The sequence below is a fragment of the Rhipicephalus microplus genome, chromosome 6 (assembly GCF_043290135.1).
Source record: "Rhipicephalus microplus isolate Deutch F79 chromosome 6, USDA_Rmic, whole genome shotgun sequence".
Classification (NCBI taxonomy): Eukaryota; Metazoa; Arthropoda; class Arachnida; order Ixodida; family Ixodidae; genus Rhipicephalus; species Rhipicephalus microplus.
In genome coordinates this window covers 173709490-173723039 of record NC_134705.1, presented here as the reverse complement: position 1 = coordinate 173723039, position 13550 = coordinate 173709490, and the positions used below count along the sequence as shown (strand labels likewise).

Sequence of the window (13550 nt, the reverse complement as noted above, 5' to 3'; positions counted from 1 at the left end):
CGGCAGTGCATGCACGGGCGGCCCCGCGACGGCATTTCGAAGGAGCTCGAGGGGAGGGGAAAATACATGCTGCGTTGCTATACAGCACGTACTTTGGGCTCGCTGTAGCCCCTGTCGAAGCGAATGATCTTAAATCGAATTCATTCTGGTACGCGCAATGCAGTTGCCGGTGAGACATAATTGAGAGACATTTTTTGCTCCGCTAAATGCGGACATGTTCCGCAGTTGGTGTGATATGCGAGTGCCTTCTGGGAATCCTGAGGAAGCCTTCATAGGCGCACCGCCTGGCAGCGAAGGCTCTCTTAGAGTAACTATATATGCACGAAGGCTCTCTTAGGCTCTCTACAAGAAGGCTCTCTTACAGTAACTATATATTCTCCCTACGGGACATATGCTATGCTACCTAAAGGTAGCATATACAGTTCTTCTGGGCTCCCTAAGGGCTTGTCCACGTGCTATAGTATACCTGCCGCGCACAAGAGGAGGGTGAAAGAGCGTCGCTGATCCGCTCATTTGTCCACCCACGGCCGCTCAGGCACTGCGCCGTGCTCCCGACCAGGTTGCAGAAATTAGGTGCCTTTTCTCATTTTCTAACCACTACCACCACCACAGCCGCTCGATGACTAAGCACCGCATCCGACGGCCATGGCACTCCTCTTGGGTGCGGCATGTTAGAGTTACTGTATATGCTACCTTTAAATAGCAACTCTACACGGCAGGTGCCACGGTGGGTGCGTTGCGGCTGTGCGGGTAGCGCGTGGAAAGGCCGTAACAATGCTGCAACTACTGATTTAGATTCGCCAGCGCCATGCAGAGCAGTGTATTATGCATGTTCGAGAGTGCATTTGTATGTGTGCGTGCATATGTGCGCATAGAAAATTGAAAAATTTCTTGCGGAGAGGACTCTGTCCCCTCTCTCTCTTTTACACCCTTTCCCGGGTACACCAGTAACGCCGGCCAGCCGCTGATTTTTTCAAATCGGGAAAGAGCAAAGAGGCACCCCTACCTGGATCTCAGTGGTTTACTGTACGCTTACTCCTAACTCGAGAATCGTGGGGATTTGCGCCGCCTGGCTGTACACCATACCTCGAGAATGCGGCTCATCCTTTGTGCCTACATTTTACGTAGGCTAAGCTGCGCCATGCTTTCTTGCGGGTTGCAAAAAGTAAGTGACGTTCCAAACATCAAATTGAGGCTATAGGACGAGGAAAGGTTTTAGGCCAGTAAGTTAGGCGCTTTGACAGGTACGCAAAATTTTGGCGTTAGATGCACCTACACAAGCGTCATACGCTATGCTCACAAGTACCAACACTCTATTTTTTTTGCCGTACTTTTTTCTTTGTTGTCCGATCGCATACGGTGGGAACTTCCCGGCTACAAGAGCATCTGGCGTACATCCAAAACTGATGGGGGCCTGTGGCGAACGGATAACGCGTCTGACTACGGATCAGAAGATTCCAGGTTCGAATCCTGGCAGGCTCAATCAAATTTTTTCTTTGTGAGTCATTCCTTCCGATTTTTTTTCTATTTTACGGAAGTGTTCATGCACCGTCACTACGAGCCTGCTATGGTTGTGTGGTGGTCAAACATTTAATAACCATTGAATTGTTACAGAGAGGTGATTAGGTTGGGGCGTTATTGGCCTCCTCGCCTCACAGCGCTACATGAAATCCATATTCCGGAGCTCCATTAGCAAGCAACGCCACCCGCGTCCATTGCACTAGGGCCTTTTGGGCCTTAGTGTCACGTGGTGTCGGCATGAGGTGTATGTGCTGTATATGTTAAACACTAACCGTGTTTAAAACTAAGGCGCATAGAATGACATAGCACCTACGACAAAAGTATTCTCCACGGGTGGTGAGGTAGCGGGGAACTCACAAAAAAAGACGGCTTTTTTTTTTGTCTGAAAGTCTATGCGATATTGTGTGCGCAAATATTATCTGGCTTTAATGCTTTTGTTCAACCATATAACTAAATAATAAAAAAATTCTGCAGCTAAGACAACACGAGGACCAGAAGGCAACACAACATACACAGATAACTAAAACTAAATAAATCAATAAATGAGAATGACATAATTGGTTTCGGGAATGAAAAATTTTCCACGAGCCTGCCAGGATTCGAACCTGGAATCTTCTGATCCGTAGTCAGACGCGTTATCCGTTGCGCCACAGGCCCCCATCAGTTTTGGATGTACGCCAGATGCTCTTCTAGCCGGGAAGTAAAAAAAATCGGAAGGAATGACTCACAAAGCAAAAATTTTGATCGAGCCTGCCAGGATTCGAACCTGGAATCTTCTGATCCGTAGTCAGACGCGTTATCCGTTGCGCCACAGGCCCCCATCAGTTTTGCATGTACGCCAGATGCTCTTCTATCCGGGAAGTAAAAAAAATCGGAAGGAATGACTCACAAAGCAAAAATTTTGATCGAGCCTGCCAGGATTCGAACCTGGAATCTTCTGATCCGTAGTCAGACGCGTTATCCGTTGCGCCACAGGCCCCCATCAATTTTGGATGTACGCCAGATGCTCTTCTATCCGGGAAGTAAAAAAAATCGGAAGGAATGACTCACAAAGCAAAAATTTTGATCGAGCCTGCCAGGATTCGAACCTGGAATCTTCTGATCCGTAGTCAGACGCGTTATCCGTTGCGCCACAAACCCCCATCAGTTTTGGATGTACGCCAGATGCTCTTATATCCAGGAAGTAAAAAAATCGGAAGGAATGACTCACAAAGAAAAAATTTTGATCGAACCTGCGAGGATTCGAACCTGGAATCTTCTGATCCGTAGTCAGACGCGTTATCCGTTGCGCCACAGGCCCCCATCAGTTTTGGATGTACGCCAGATGCTCTTCTATCCGGGAAGTAAAAAAAATCGGAAGGAATGACTCACAAAGTAAAAATTTTGATCGAGCCTGCCAGGATTCGAACCTGGAATCTTCTGATCCGTAGTCAGACGCGTTATCCGTTGCGCCACAGGCCCCCATCAGTTTTGGATGTACGCCAGATGCTCTTCTATCCGGGAAGTAAAAAAAATCGGAAGGAATGACTCACAAAGCAAAAATTTTGATCGAGCCTGCCAGGATTCGAACCTGGAATCTTCTGATCCGTAGTCAGACGCGTTATCCGTTGCGCCACAGGCCCCCATCAGTTTTGGATGTACGCCAGATGCTCTTCTATCCGGGAAGTAAAAAAAATCGGAAGGAATGACTCACAAAGCAAAAATTTTGATCGAGCCTGCCAGGATTCGAACCTGGAATCTTCTGATCCGTAGTCAGACGCGTTATCCGTTGCGCCACAGGCCCCCATCAGTTTTGGATGTACGCCAGATGCTCTTCTATCCGGGAAGTAAAAAAAATCGGAAGGAATGACTCACAAAGCAAAAATTTTGATCGAGCCTGCCAGGATTCGAACCTGGAATCTTCTGATCCGTAGTCAGACGCGTTATCCGTTGCGCCACAGGCCCCCATCAGTTTTGGATGTACGCCAGATGCTCTTCTATCCGGGAAGTAAAAAAAATCGGAAGGAATGACTCACAAAGCAAAAATTTTGATCGAGCCTGCCAGGATTCGAACCTGGAATCTTCTGATCCGTAGTCAGACGCGTTATCCGTTGCGCCACAGGCCCCCATCAGTTTTGGATGTACGCCAGATGCTCTTCTATCCGGGAAGTAAAAAAAATCGGAAGGAATGACTCACAAAGCAAAAATTTTGATCGAGCCTGCCAGGATTCGAACCTGGAATCTTCTGATCCGTAGTCAGACGCGTTATCCGTTGCGCCACAGGCCCCCGTCAGTTTTGGATGTACGCCAGATGCTCTTCTATCCGGGAAGTAAAAAAAATCAGAAGGAATGACTCACAAAGCAAAAATTTTGATCGAGCCTGCCAGGATTCGAACCTGGAATCTTCTGATCCGTAGTCAGACGCGTTATCCGTTGCGCCACAGGCCCCCATCAGTTTTGGATGTACGCCAGATGCTCTTCTATCCGGGAAGTAAAAAAAATCGGAAGGAATGACTCACAAAGCAAAAATTTTGATCGAGAATGCCAGGATTCGAACCTGGAATCTTCTGATCCGTAGTCAGACGCGTTATCCGTTGCGCCACAGGCCCCCATCAGTTTTGGATGTACGCCAGATGCTCTTCTATCCGGGAAGTAAAAAAATCGGAAGGAATGACTCACAAAGCAAAAATTTTGATCGAGCCTGCCAGGATTCAAACCTGGAATCTTCTGATCCGTAGTCAGACGCGTTATCCGTTGCGCCACAAACCCCCATCAGCTTTGGATGCACGCCAGATGCTCTTCTATCCGGGAAGTAAAAAAATCGGAAGGAATGACTCACAAAGCAAAAATTTTGATCGAGCCTGCCAGGATTCGAACCTGGAATCTTCTGATCCGTAGTCAGACGCGTTATCCGTTGCGCCACAGGCCCCCATCAGTTTTGCATGTACGCCAGATGCTCTTCTATCCGGGAAGTAAAAAAAATCGGAAGGAATGACTCACAAAGCAAAAATTTTGATCGAGCCTGCCAGGATTCGAACCTGGAATCTTCTGATCCGTAGTCAGACGCGCTATCCGTTGCGCCACAGGCCCCCATCAGTTTTGGATGTACGCCAGATGCTCTTCTATCCGGGAAGTAAAAAAATCGGAAGGAATGACTCACAAAGCAAAAATTTTGATCGAGCCTGCCAGGATTCGAACCTGGAATCTTCTGATCCGTAGTCAGACGCGTTATCCGTTGCGCCACAGGCCCCCATCAGTTTTGCATGTACGCCAGATGCTCTTCTATCCGGGAAGTAAAAAAAATCGGAAGGAATGACTCACAAAGCAAAAATTTTGATCGAGCCTGCCAGGATTCGAACCTGGAATCTTCTGATCCGTAGTCAGACGCGTTATCCGTTGCGCCACAGGCCCCCATCAGTTTTGGATGTACGCCAGATGCTCTTCTATCCGGGAAGTAAAAAAAATCGGAAGGAATGACTCACAAAGCAAAAATTTTGATCGAGCCTGCCAGGATTCGAACCTGGAATCTTCTGATCCGTAGTCAGACGCGTTATCCGTTGCGCCACAGGCCCCCATCAGTTTTGGATGTACGCCAGATGCTCTTCTATCCGGGAAGTAAAAAAAAATCGGAAGGAATGACTCACAAAGCAAAAATTTTGATCGAGCCTGCCAGGATTCGAACCTGGAATCTTCTGATCCGTAGTCAGACGCGTTATCCGTTGCGCCACAGGCCCCCATCAGTTTTGGATGTACGCCAGATGCTCTTCTATCCGGGAAGTAAAAAAAAAATCGGAAGGAATGACTCACAAAGCAAAAATTTTGATCGAGCCTGCCAGGATTCGAACCTGGAATCTTCTGATCCGTAGTCAGACGCGTTATCCGTTGCGTCACAGGCCCCCATCAATTTTGGATGTACGCCAGATGCTCTTCTATCCGGGAAGTAAAAAAAATCGGAAGGAATGACTCACAAAGCAAAAATTTTGATCGAGCCTGCCAGGATTCGAACCTGGAATCTTCTGATCCGTAGTCAGACGCGTTATCCGTTGCGCCACAGTCCCCACCCCCCCCTTTTTTTAAGAAAAAAAATGCGCCACAGGCCCTATTTGTTGTATTTGTTGCTATTTTTTTCTCTATTGGTTGCGCCAGAGGGCTGGTTCGGCAAGTAACCAACGCCAGGTGCGAAACTTTTTTGTTTTTTCGGGGAGCAAAGAGAGGGGTTAGGCGGAGGGGGCCAGACCTGTATCTGTGGGTGCTCGCATGTCTTCCCATTTACAAAACAATTACTTCTACTGCCGTCTCTTATACTTTCCTTGGCATCGCTGTCTGTTAGTTATTGTAATACACGTTGGAATTCGAAAAGCGATACATAAAGTCAGTGCAACTGGTAGAACAAATGTTATTACAAAAGAGCCAGAACAATTGGTGTACATGAAATAACAGCGCACGAAATAAAAGTTTGCATTTCTTGTACACGCCCAAGATGGCAGCACCCGGAATACGAAGTTCTCTTGTGTAAGGCCATTAGAAATTTTCCTTGTCAGTTCACCATTTTCGCACAAAAAAAATCGGCTGCTTCAACTTTAAAAGCTTCGGGCAAGTGCCCACGGGCATAGTTCGTTAATGGTTTGCTGTTATGACAGAGGCTAATATTTTTGAACGTAAAGATATAATTAGAAAAATTTCTTAACGATTTAGGGTACTATAGGTATTCTACTATGGGAAAGCATAAAGCCGTCCCGCAGCCACGCACATAAGGTACGCGCGCTATCCTGCGTATACAGTGCGTCCAAATGGACGGTTATAGTTGGACGGACGCATAAGTTTAAAAGTGAATTCCCGCGTTGCACTCCCTCAGCGTCGTCATACGCTATTCACCTTTTCACAAACGCCTCCCTGGGTGCCGCCTTAGCCCTCCTTGGGCTGTGCAAATTGGCGCGTCCCCTCGAAAATGCACTGAAAACGCTGCGCCCTTAGCCTTTGTACTCCCGCGCACAGCCCATCATGGCGGTTTTTTTTTCCTTCCTGTGAAAAGGTGTATAGCTTCTGAAACCTCCCTCACTGCCGGAAATGGTTTGGGCCACGTTCGTGCACCGCGTCTCTGTTCTAGCGCGGCCGTGCAACCACGAAGTCGACATTGTTTTCCATCAAGCGGTGTGAAGAGTCCCGTCGGACTGTTCACTCGGTGATTACGCATTCTCAAGATTGCAATGCAAGCAAGCGTTCGAGTTGTTTTAGGGGCGAAGCTCCTTATAGCGGCACCCCCTAGTAGGTGTTCCGTGGGTATCCGTTCGTCCCTCGTAGTCGTAGTAGTAGTATGTAACCAGTCTTCCATTTTGACCTCCAAGGTGGTGCCGGTGGGAGAATTTTTCTGTGCGTTGTTGAACAATATATAATTCGCAGCGTGCGCGTTAACTAAAAGCAGAATTTTCCGGTTCCCCCTTAGCAGCCATTGGCATGTACATTGAGCACTATCTGACAAGAAAGGGTGGCTACGTTATACTCGTTGGGCGTAACCTCCTTGGTTTTAGAAAGGTTTAGCGAGCGTTGGGCCGCAGTGCCATGAATACAGTGAACTAGTATATACCATGAACTCATGGTGGTTGAAGGTTCGAAGTAGACACGAAGCGCAAGCCGTAAGGAAGTGTGCGTGTGCCTCCTCTCGTTCAGTCCTTGGAATGTCCGCTGGATGGCGGTGCTTCTATGTGAGGAATATATGATGAAAAGATGCGAGATGGTGGTACTTGAAGTGTCGACTAGATGGACGAATGAACGCACAGATAGATGCATGGACGGACACACGGATGGCTGCACGGACGGATGGACACATGGACGGACGCAGAGGCGGATGCATGGACGAACGCAAGGACGGACGATAGTTATAGCGCGAGAACAAAATGACGACACAGAGACAAGAAGGACACGAAAGACACGAGCGCTCGTGTCTTTCGTGTCCTTCTTGTCTCTGTGTCGTCGTTTTGTTCTCGCGTTATAACTATCGTCATGCCATACCAACTAGCCCAAGCTGACACACTTCTAAGGACGGACGCACGGATGGACGTGCGGACGCACGAACAGACGCACGCACGGATGGGCGGATGGACGGACGCATGGGCGGCCACACAGACGCACGCATGGACGGACGGAAGCAAGAACGAATGAACGGACGGACGCTTCGCCCCATTCTCCATCATTCTCTCCGTGGATATGCTGCCATTTTTTTATTGGATACATAAGCGCCGACCTAGGGGCCAAGGAACAAGTTGCGCTGTTTCTACATTCAGTTATGTCCTACCAACTTGCCCAAGATTTCAGACTTCAAGACCAAGGGACGATGATTTTCTCTGCTTTCATTCTTACAAGCAAAATGTTTATGGACGTCATTTATCACGCTGTGATGCTGCCTCACTCTATGCAATTATATAAGCGATCGGTTTGTGTTCACAGCCCTTTGTCTCCGATAATCCAACGGTGCGCATGACTCTATGCAACAAGCGCCAGCAGTTACATATGTACGAGTTAATTCATTTGACCTCATTTCGGAGTAGTTTAAGCTCGATATAAACAATCGCCTCATACCCACGAAACAATCAAGTGTGAAACGGTGAGCATCAGTGACGTAGCCAAAGTGTGACATCCCCCACCCTCGAAAATAACTGCTGCCTAAGCCCCTGTTTGAATTTTTGATTATAGTAAATTTTCATTTTGTTCTTGCTTATTTGGTGTTCTCTCTCTTTTTTCTCTCTCTGTTTTCTTTTTTTTTAAGAATGACTGGTCTAGCAGAGCAAGACCAAGCACCGAGATGTGACGGTTGCTGATCATGGGCTGCAGAAGAATTAAAGAGGATGATATGAAGCAGGCAAAAGACTAACATCAACGGCAATAAATATTTTGCTAAAACAAGGCTTCCTTATTGCATTAGGACAGGCACATTTTCAGTGAGAACATCATGCTTTCCGATTTACAGTGCTACAAATTTATTACCAGAACAACTGTCAGTTCCTGCTGGAAAATTTTACGTTTTCGGCGGGAACGACTTCTATTTCCAGCGAGGACCGCTTAAGTTTCTGGCTGGAAGGATTCCCCTTACCGGTCAGAATGATTTCCAGTCCCGACCAGAACGGCTTCTATTTTCGGGCAGAACGACATCGATTTCAGTCCAGAAAAATGTGGCAGATCCCACGTACAGTGGGAATCGATGATATGCAAAGCACAAAGGAGAAATGTTGATATGTCACTTTAAAATCAGCACAACGTTACGAGGTTGAGGTAAATGGTGCCGTACATGACTTCCGTATCATGATTGTCATGTTCGGATGTGTAATTTACCTTCGTCATCTATTGACGTCACGTGATATGAAATTTAGAATATGTGGAGCTAGTGAAACGGCCGCGAGCACGCTATGAGCGTGGTATGTTGTCATGTTCTTACATGACACGCGTGTTAGGATCATCATGTTTGCACCAGTCATATATTTCGTCATGCATTGACGTCACGTAACACCGAATTTGGTATATGTGGAGCTAGCAAAACGGCCGCGAGCGCATCATGAAGGGCCCAATATACTCCAATGTAGCATTTACACGCGCGCACGCTGGGCACAGCGACGCTATACGTTAGCGAAACGCGAGCACTCTATAGTCTGACGCCAAGCGCGACCAGCGTCCGTCGGCACGGCCCGACGGCAACCGGCGCGAAATACGACATGCTACATTTCGCGCCGAGGCATTACCCAGATAACACCGCGTCTCCCTCTTTTCGTGACGGAGGAACGCCGGACGCGCTGAAATGCGCATGCGTCACAGCAACGCAGCGCGGCGCGCGCCTGCGAGTATACGGCAGGACCGGCGCCTGGCGTGGCAACGCCGGCGTGACACAACGAAATGAACGCCGGCGAGCACGAGCACCACGTCACGTCGAAATGTATTGGCGCCTTGACTGTGGCATGGAGTCATGTCCTCACATGACACGCATCTCATGATTATCATGTTTCCACCAGTCACATACCTTCTTCATCCATTGACGTCACGTAATACCAAATTTGGCATATGTGAAGCTAGCGAAATGGACGCGAGCGCATCACGAGTGTGGCACGTAGTCATGTTGTTACATGACACGCATGTCGTGGTTATCATGTTTCAATGTGTAATTTACCAATGTCGTCCGTTCGCGTCGCGTAATATCGAGTTTGGTACATGTGACGCTAGCGAAACGGTCGTGAGAGCATCATGAGCATAGCATGTAGTCATGTTTCATAACACGCATCTCATATTTATCATGTTTGCACCAGTATCATACCTTCGCAATCCATTCACGTCCCGTAATACAAAATTTGGTACAAGGCTGCCAGCGCATCATGACCGTGGCAGTATTCATGTTGTTACATGACACGCCTGTAATGATTTTCATGTTAGGGTCTGTCGCTTGTGCTAACCATTCAATCATGTCATACCATACCAGTTTTGCAACATGCCATGTGAACGAAACCACCGCAAGGGCTGCGGGACCATGATATGTAAATTATGACATTCATGACATACATATCATCATTTTCATGTTATGACTTGTCAAATATGTTCTTTATACAGTCATGTTATGCCATACCAAGTTTGGTATTGATACCATTATCGAAACGGCCAGGAGAGCTAAAAGTCGTAGGCGGCTAGATAGATAGATACGCTCTAAGTGACCGAAGTTAGCTAAGAAATGCTTAGCATTAAAAAAATCTGGCTGGAAACTTTTTTTTTTCTGCTTCATAATCCGGCCGGGACTGGAAATGTTTTCTAGCTGGGTCGAACTGAACTCGGTTAGTTGTGCCACCACTGTACCCCCCCCCCACACACACACACGCACAGACACCTCAAACGAGTAACACCAACCGTAGCCACAGTGAAAAATGCGAGGAGACGCGACAAGGCTCGAGAACACGCAGAGCCCGTAGTCGACGCTACGCAGTTTTTGAAAACGTACGGGAGTCCGCGGGAAACCGCGCCTCGTGTTGCGCACTGAGCATGCGCATTGACGCCTTCGCGCGTTTCATATCCCGTGCGGATGCCCGCTGTCGATGCGACAAGACGCACGAGCCCGCACACTCCAATGGGTCGGCAACAAACGCTATAGATGCAGTTTTTCTTAAAACCTACAGCCGCCTGCAGCAAACCATGCGTAGTCTTGCGTATTGGGCATGTGCACTGACACCTCCGCGCATTCCCCGCGTACGCACAGTGCTACGTACGTCCAACTAAATCTGTCTAATAAGTAAGCAGTCCGTTGGCGTTACGCACAACGAGGCTCATGAGGGGGGGGGGGGGGGTGAAAAAGGGGACAACGATTTAGAGTACTGGGTACTCTACTACGGGAGAGCTCAAAGCCGTCCCATGGGCCTCAGTGTCAGAAGCCGCACTACGAAATCAGCAGTCTGAACACATTTCTGTGAATACGGCTAGAAACAGCGTAATGCCTGCGGAATCACGATGCCAGCAAGGTTCTAGAAATGCGACCCTGTGAAGGGCGCATGGTTGCGTGCGCATTTGTGTGCGACTTTAACCAATCACTGATGTACTTTTTATCGTGAACTTGTCGGAGAACGGTTTTTCATGATACGGTAATCTTATCTTTTTATTGAAATCACTTGGAATTTAACGTCGTCACGTACACTTTGATGTTGCCCGGATATTCGGTGGCATCACGACGTAGCTTGTCATTGGTTGTGCTGCGAGACTTCGTAGTATGACTCGTGGCCGCAAGAGACAGCTGATAATTGTATTGATGATTTATTTGTGGGGTTTAACGTCCCAAAACCACGATATGATTATGAGAGACGCCGTATAGTGGAGGGCTCCGGAAATTTGGACCACCTGGGGGTTCTTTAACGTGCACCCAAAGCTGAGCACACGGGCCTGCAACAATACCGCCTACATCGGAAATGCAGCCGCCACAGCCGGGATTCGAACCCGCGACCTGCGGGTCAGCAGCCGAGTACCTTAGCCACTAGACCACCGCGGTGGGGCAAGCTGATAATTGTAGACCAATGCGTTAAATTCTTTGGAATGGCAGCGAAGAACCATCAGATTAATGTGACATTGATTAAGTGCGCACTTTATTCTAACATGGCCGTGAGGGCCACCACTAGAGAGGCCAGGACTGCGATCGTTTTGACGTCGCAGATAAGATAGTAGTGAAATGCAGTGCTGCCAAATTGCGGAGCCACACTTTTCCTCTCTGGAGTGAAAAAATTTTTCCAGATTTCTCTAGATTTCCCTAGAGTTTTATGAAGAACGGTTTTTTGAAATCAAATGCGTTTATGCTGAGGAAAACGATTTCCAAGTTTACTTTTATGATATAATGGTGCATTCGTTTGAAAATCTTCACTAAAATTACCATGCTGAAGGTGAAAAAATGTCGCAGTACAAATTGAAAAGCTTTAAACAACATTTTATTCTTTGAAATCACAAAGGTAAGCGGTAATCACAAGAGCGGCGGAAGGAGGGGGGTGAGACGCGTAGTATCGCAGTATTTTATAAAAATCACCAAAAAAAGAAGTATTGCAGTCGGCCGAATAAGAGATCAGTTATCGAAATGATGTTTAGTAACACTGCTAGCTGTTCAATGTAAAACTTGCAAAATTTTCACTACGATACAATGCACCTGTAATACCATGCATATAGGTTAGTTGTATTCACGTGACATCCCCTTGGAGGGCGCGGCAGCGAAAAGTGGGCCAGCTGTGCTGGCAACCACGTGGCCTCCATTTTGAAGGCCACCTACCGGCGGCATACCGGCAGCTCAGCGGTTCCACCATGTGCACACAAGTTACTGCGGGCGCGCCGCTCTTATTTTATTTTATTCGGATTTAGAAGGTACGTGATTCACCATTTGTTGAGCTGCTGCAGCCCTGGGCGATGCGTGCTCGGCTCGCTTGAGCGTGTAGCCGAGTAATTGGACGCCCATGCTAAACAGCTATACACGCACAAAGTTGTTTTTCTGCAGAGTGCGTAGACGCACTCATTCTGACGAGCGAGGAGGCCGCATTTGTCACGGGACTTGTTTCGAAGGTGAAACTCGGAGACATAAAGGAGTGTTTGGTGCACATATGACACGTTTTGTGACGCTCGAACAACACAAAGCCGAGAAATCGTTGGATACTTCGCTGTGGGTTTGTCCACGAAACTACGCTGAGAAGTGTGGCAGCTTGGGCTAGTTGGTATGGCATGACGATAGTTATAGCACGAGAACAAAACGACGACCCAGAGACAAGAAGGACACGAAAGACGCGAGCGCTAACTTCCAACTGAGTTTATTGCGCAGAACACGAAAATATATAGAGGAGACAGTGACCATGTGATGAAAAACCATATGGCACAAGAGCAAAACATGAGTAAGAAAAACAAAAACAAACAACACAAAAACAAAGGCACTGAAAAACAGAAAAGAAAAAACCTAGAAGAAAACGAAACACCAAGATAAAGATAAAATAACTACCTGCCCGCACCGAAACCTTCGAGGAACCTGCGTTCCTTCTCGGACAATGCCACGGAGGGCTTGTTTGTTTTTGCTTTTCTTACTCATGTTCTGCTCTTGTGCCATATGGTTTTTCATCACATGGTCACTGTCTCCTCTATATATTTTTGTGCTCTGCGCAATAAACTCAGTTGGAAGTTAGCGCTCCTGTCTTTCGTGCCCTTCTTGTCTCTGTGTCGTCGTTTTGTTCTCGCGCTATAACTATCGTTACGCTGAGAAGTTACGGTGTCTGTGTCGCTGTGGGCGCAAAAGAAAAATAATCAGAACTTACTTTTATCTGTAAGCACTAAAGTCGAGTTTACCGGTGCGTTTGATACTAGTGCGATGTTTTAAGAATCTAGTTGAAGCGGCGGGCTACTCGTACGAGAAAACACTATTGCATGGGGCAGATTAGACTGTGGTAAAGTGCATGTATAGGAGACTACAACTTTGACGTGGTTGGCTCACCCACAGATTTGATGCATCGAATGCAAAGTATCGGGAGCATTAAATTATTAACTGCATCAAGGTTACAAGCCACATGTGCTTTCAC

The 13550-nt window shown here is 47.4% G+C and overlaps 23 non-coding genes across 23 annotated transcripts; 1 reads left to right on the top strand and 22 right to left on the bottom strand.

Moving 5' to 3' along the window:
- Window positions 1–1410: 1410 nt before the first annotated feature.
- On the top strand, window positions 1411–1482 carry TRNAR-ACG (transfer RNA arginine (anticodon ACG)). The gene has a single exon. It is a non-coding gene; the product is annotated as a tRNA-Arg (tRNA).
- Window positions 1483–2105: 623 nt separating this feature from the next.
- On the bottom strand, window positions 2106–2178 carry TRNAR-ACG (transfer RNA arginine (anticodon ACG)). The gene has a single exon. It is a non-coding gene; the product is annotated as a tRNA-Arg (tRNA).
- Window positions 2179–2266: 88 nt separating this feature from the next.
- TRNAR-ACG (transfer RNA arginine (anticodon ACG)) lies at window positions 2267–2339 on the bottom strand. The gene has a single exon. It is a non-coding gene; the product is annotated as a tRNA-Arg (tRNA).
- Window positions 2340–2427: 88 nt separating this feature from the next.
- On the bottom strand, window positions 2428–2500 carry TRNAR-ACG (transfer RNA arginine (anticodon ACG)). The gene has a single exon. It is a non-coding gene; the product is annotated as a tRNA-Arg (tRNA).
- An 88-nt stretch (window positions 2501–2588) lies between these two features.
- TRNAR-ACG (transfer RNA arginine (anticodon ACG)) lies at window positions 2589–2661 on the bottom strand. Its single transcript has one exon. It is a non-coding gene; the product is annotated as a tRNA-Arg (tRNA).
- Window positions 2662–2748: 87 nt separating this feature from the next.
- Window positions 2749–2821, bottom strand: TRNAR-ACG (transfer RNA arginine (anticodon ACG)). The gene has a single exon. It is a non-coding gene; the product is annotated as a tRNA-Arg (tRNA).
- Window positions 2822–2909: 88 nt separating this feature from the next.
- On the bottom strand, window positions 2910–2982 carry TRNAR-ACG (transfer RNA arginine (anticodon ACG)). The gene has a single exon. It is a non-coding gene; the product is annotated as a tRNA-Arg (tRNA).
- An 88-nt stretch (window positions 2983–3070) lies between these two features.
- Window positions 3071–3143, bottom strand: TRNAR-ACG (transfer RNA arginine (anticodon ACG)). Its single transcript has one exon. It is a non-coding gene; the product is annotated as a tRNA-Arg (tRNA).
- Window positions 3144–3231: 88 nt separating this feature from the next.
- Window positions 3232–3304, bottom strand: TRNAR-ACG (transfer RNA arginine (anticodon ACG)). The gene has a single exon. It is a non-coding gene; the product is annotated as a tRNA-Arg (tRNA).
- An 88-nt stretch (window positions 3305–3392) lies between these two features.
- On the bottom strand, window positions 3393–3465 carry TRNAR-ACG (transfer RNA arginine (anticodon ACG)). Its single transcript has one exon. It is a non-coding gene; the product is annotated as a tRNA-Arg (tRNA).
- An 88-nt stretch (window positions 3466–3553) lies between these two features.
- On the bottom strand, window positions 3554–3626 carry TRNAR-ACG (transfer RNA arginine (anticodon ACG)). Its single transcript has one exon. It is a non-coding gene; the product is annotated as a tRNA-Arg (tRNA).
- Window positions 3627–3714: 88 nt separating this feature from the next.
- On the bottom strand, window positions 3715–3787 carry TRNAR-ACG (transfer RNA arginine (anticodon ACG)). Its single transcript has one exon. It is a non-coding gene; the product is annotated as a tRNA-Arg (tRNA).
- Window positions 3788–3875: 88 nt separating this feature from the next.
- Window positions 3876–3948, bottom strand: TRNAR-ACG (transfer RNA arginine (anticodon ACG)). The gene has a single exon. It is a non-coding gene; the product is annotated as a tRNA-Arg (tRNA).
- An 88-nt stretch (window positions 3949–4036) lies between these two features.
- TRNAR-ACG (transfer RNA arginine (anticodon ACG)) lies at window positions 4037–4111 on the bottom strand. The gene has a single exon. It is a non-coding gene; the product is annotated as a tRNA-Arg (tRNA).
- An 85-nt stretch (window positions 4112–4196) lies between these two features.
- Window positions 4197–4269, bottom strand: TRNAR-ACG (transfer RNA arginine (anticodon ACG)). Its single transcript has one exon. It is a non-coding gene; the product is annotated as a tRNA-Arg (tRNA).
- Window positions 4270–4356: 87 nt separating this feature from the next.
- Window positions 4357–4429, bottom strand: TRNAR-ACG (transfer RNA arginine (anticodon ACG)). Its single transcript has one exon. It is a non-coding gene; the product is annotated as a tRNA-Arg (tRNA).
- An 88-nt stretch (window positions 4430–4517) lies between these two features.
- TRNAR-ACG (transfer RNA arginine (anticodon ACG)) lies at window positions 4518–4590 on the bottom strand. The gene has a single exon. It is a non-coding gene; the product is annotated as a tRNA-Arg (tRNA).
- Window positions 4591–4677: 87 nt separating this feature from the next.
- Window positions 4678–4750, bottom strand: TRNAR-ACG (transfer RNA arginine (anticodon ACG)). The gene has a single exon. It is a non-coding gene; the product is annotated as a tRNA-Arg (tRNA).
- Window positions 4751–4838: 88 nt separating this feature from the next.
- TRNAR-ACG (transfer RNA arginine (anticodon ACG)) lies at window positions 4839–4911 on the bottom strand. The gene has a single exon. It is a non-coding gene; the product is annotated as a tRNA-Arg (tRNA).
- An 88-nt stretch (window positions 4912–4999) lies between these two features.
- Window positions 5000–5072, bottom strand: TRNAR-ACG (transfer RNA arginine (anticodon ACG)). The gene has a single exon. It is a non-coding gene; the product is annotated as a tRNA-Arg (tRNA).
- An 89-nt stretch (window positions 5073–5161) lies between these two features.
- Window positions 5162–5234, bottom strand: TRNAR-ACG (transfer RNA arginine (anticodon ACG)). The gene has a single exon. It is a non-coding gene; the product is annotated as a tRNA-Arg (tRNA).
- Window positions 5235–5324: 90 nt separating this feature from the next.
- Window positions 5325–5397, bottom strand: TRNAR-ACG (transfer RNA arginine (anticodon ACG)). The gene has a single exon. It is a non-coding gene; the product is annotated as a tRNA-Arg (tRNA).
- Window positions 5398–5485: 88 nt separating this feature from the next.
- On the bottom strand, window positions 5486–5558 carry TRNAR-ACG (transfer RNA arginine (anticodon ACG)). Its single transcript has one exon. It is a non-coding gene; the product is annotated as a tRNA-Arg (tRNA).
- Window positions 5559–13550: the final 7992 nt, after the last annotated feature.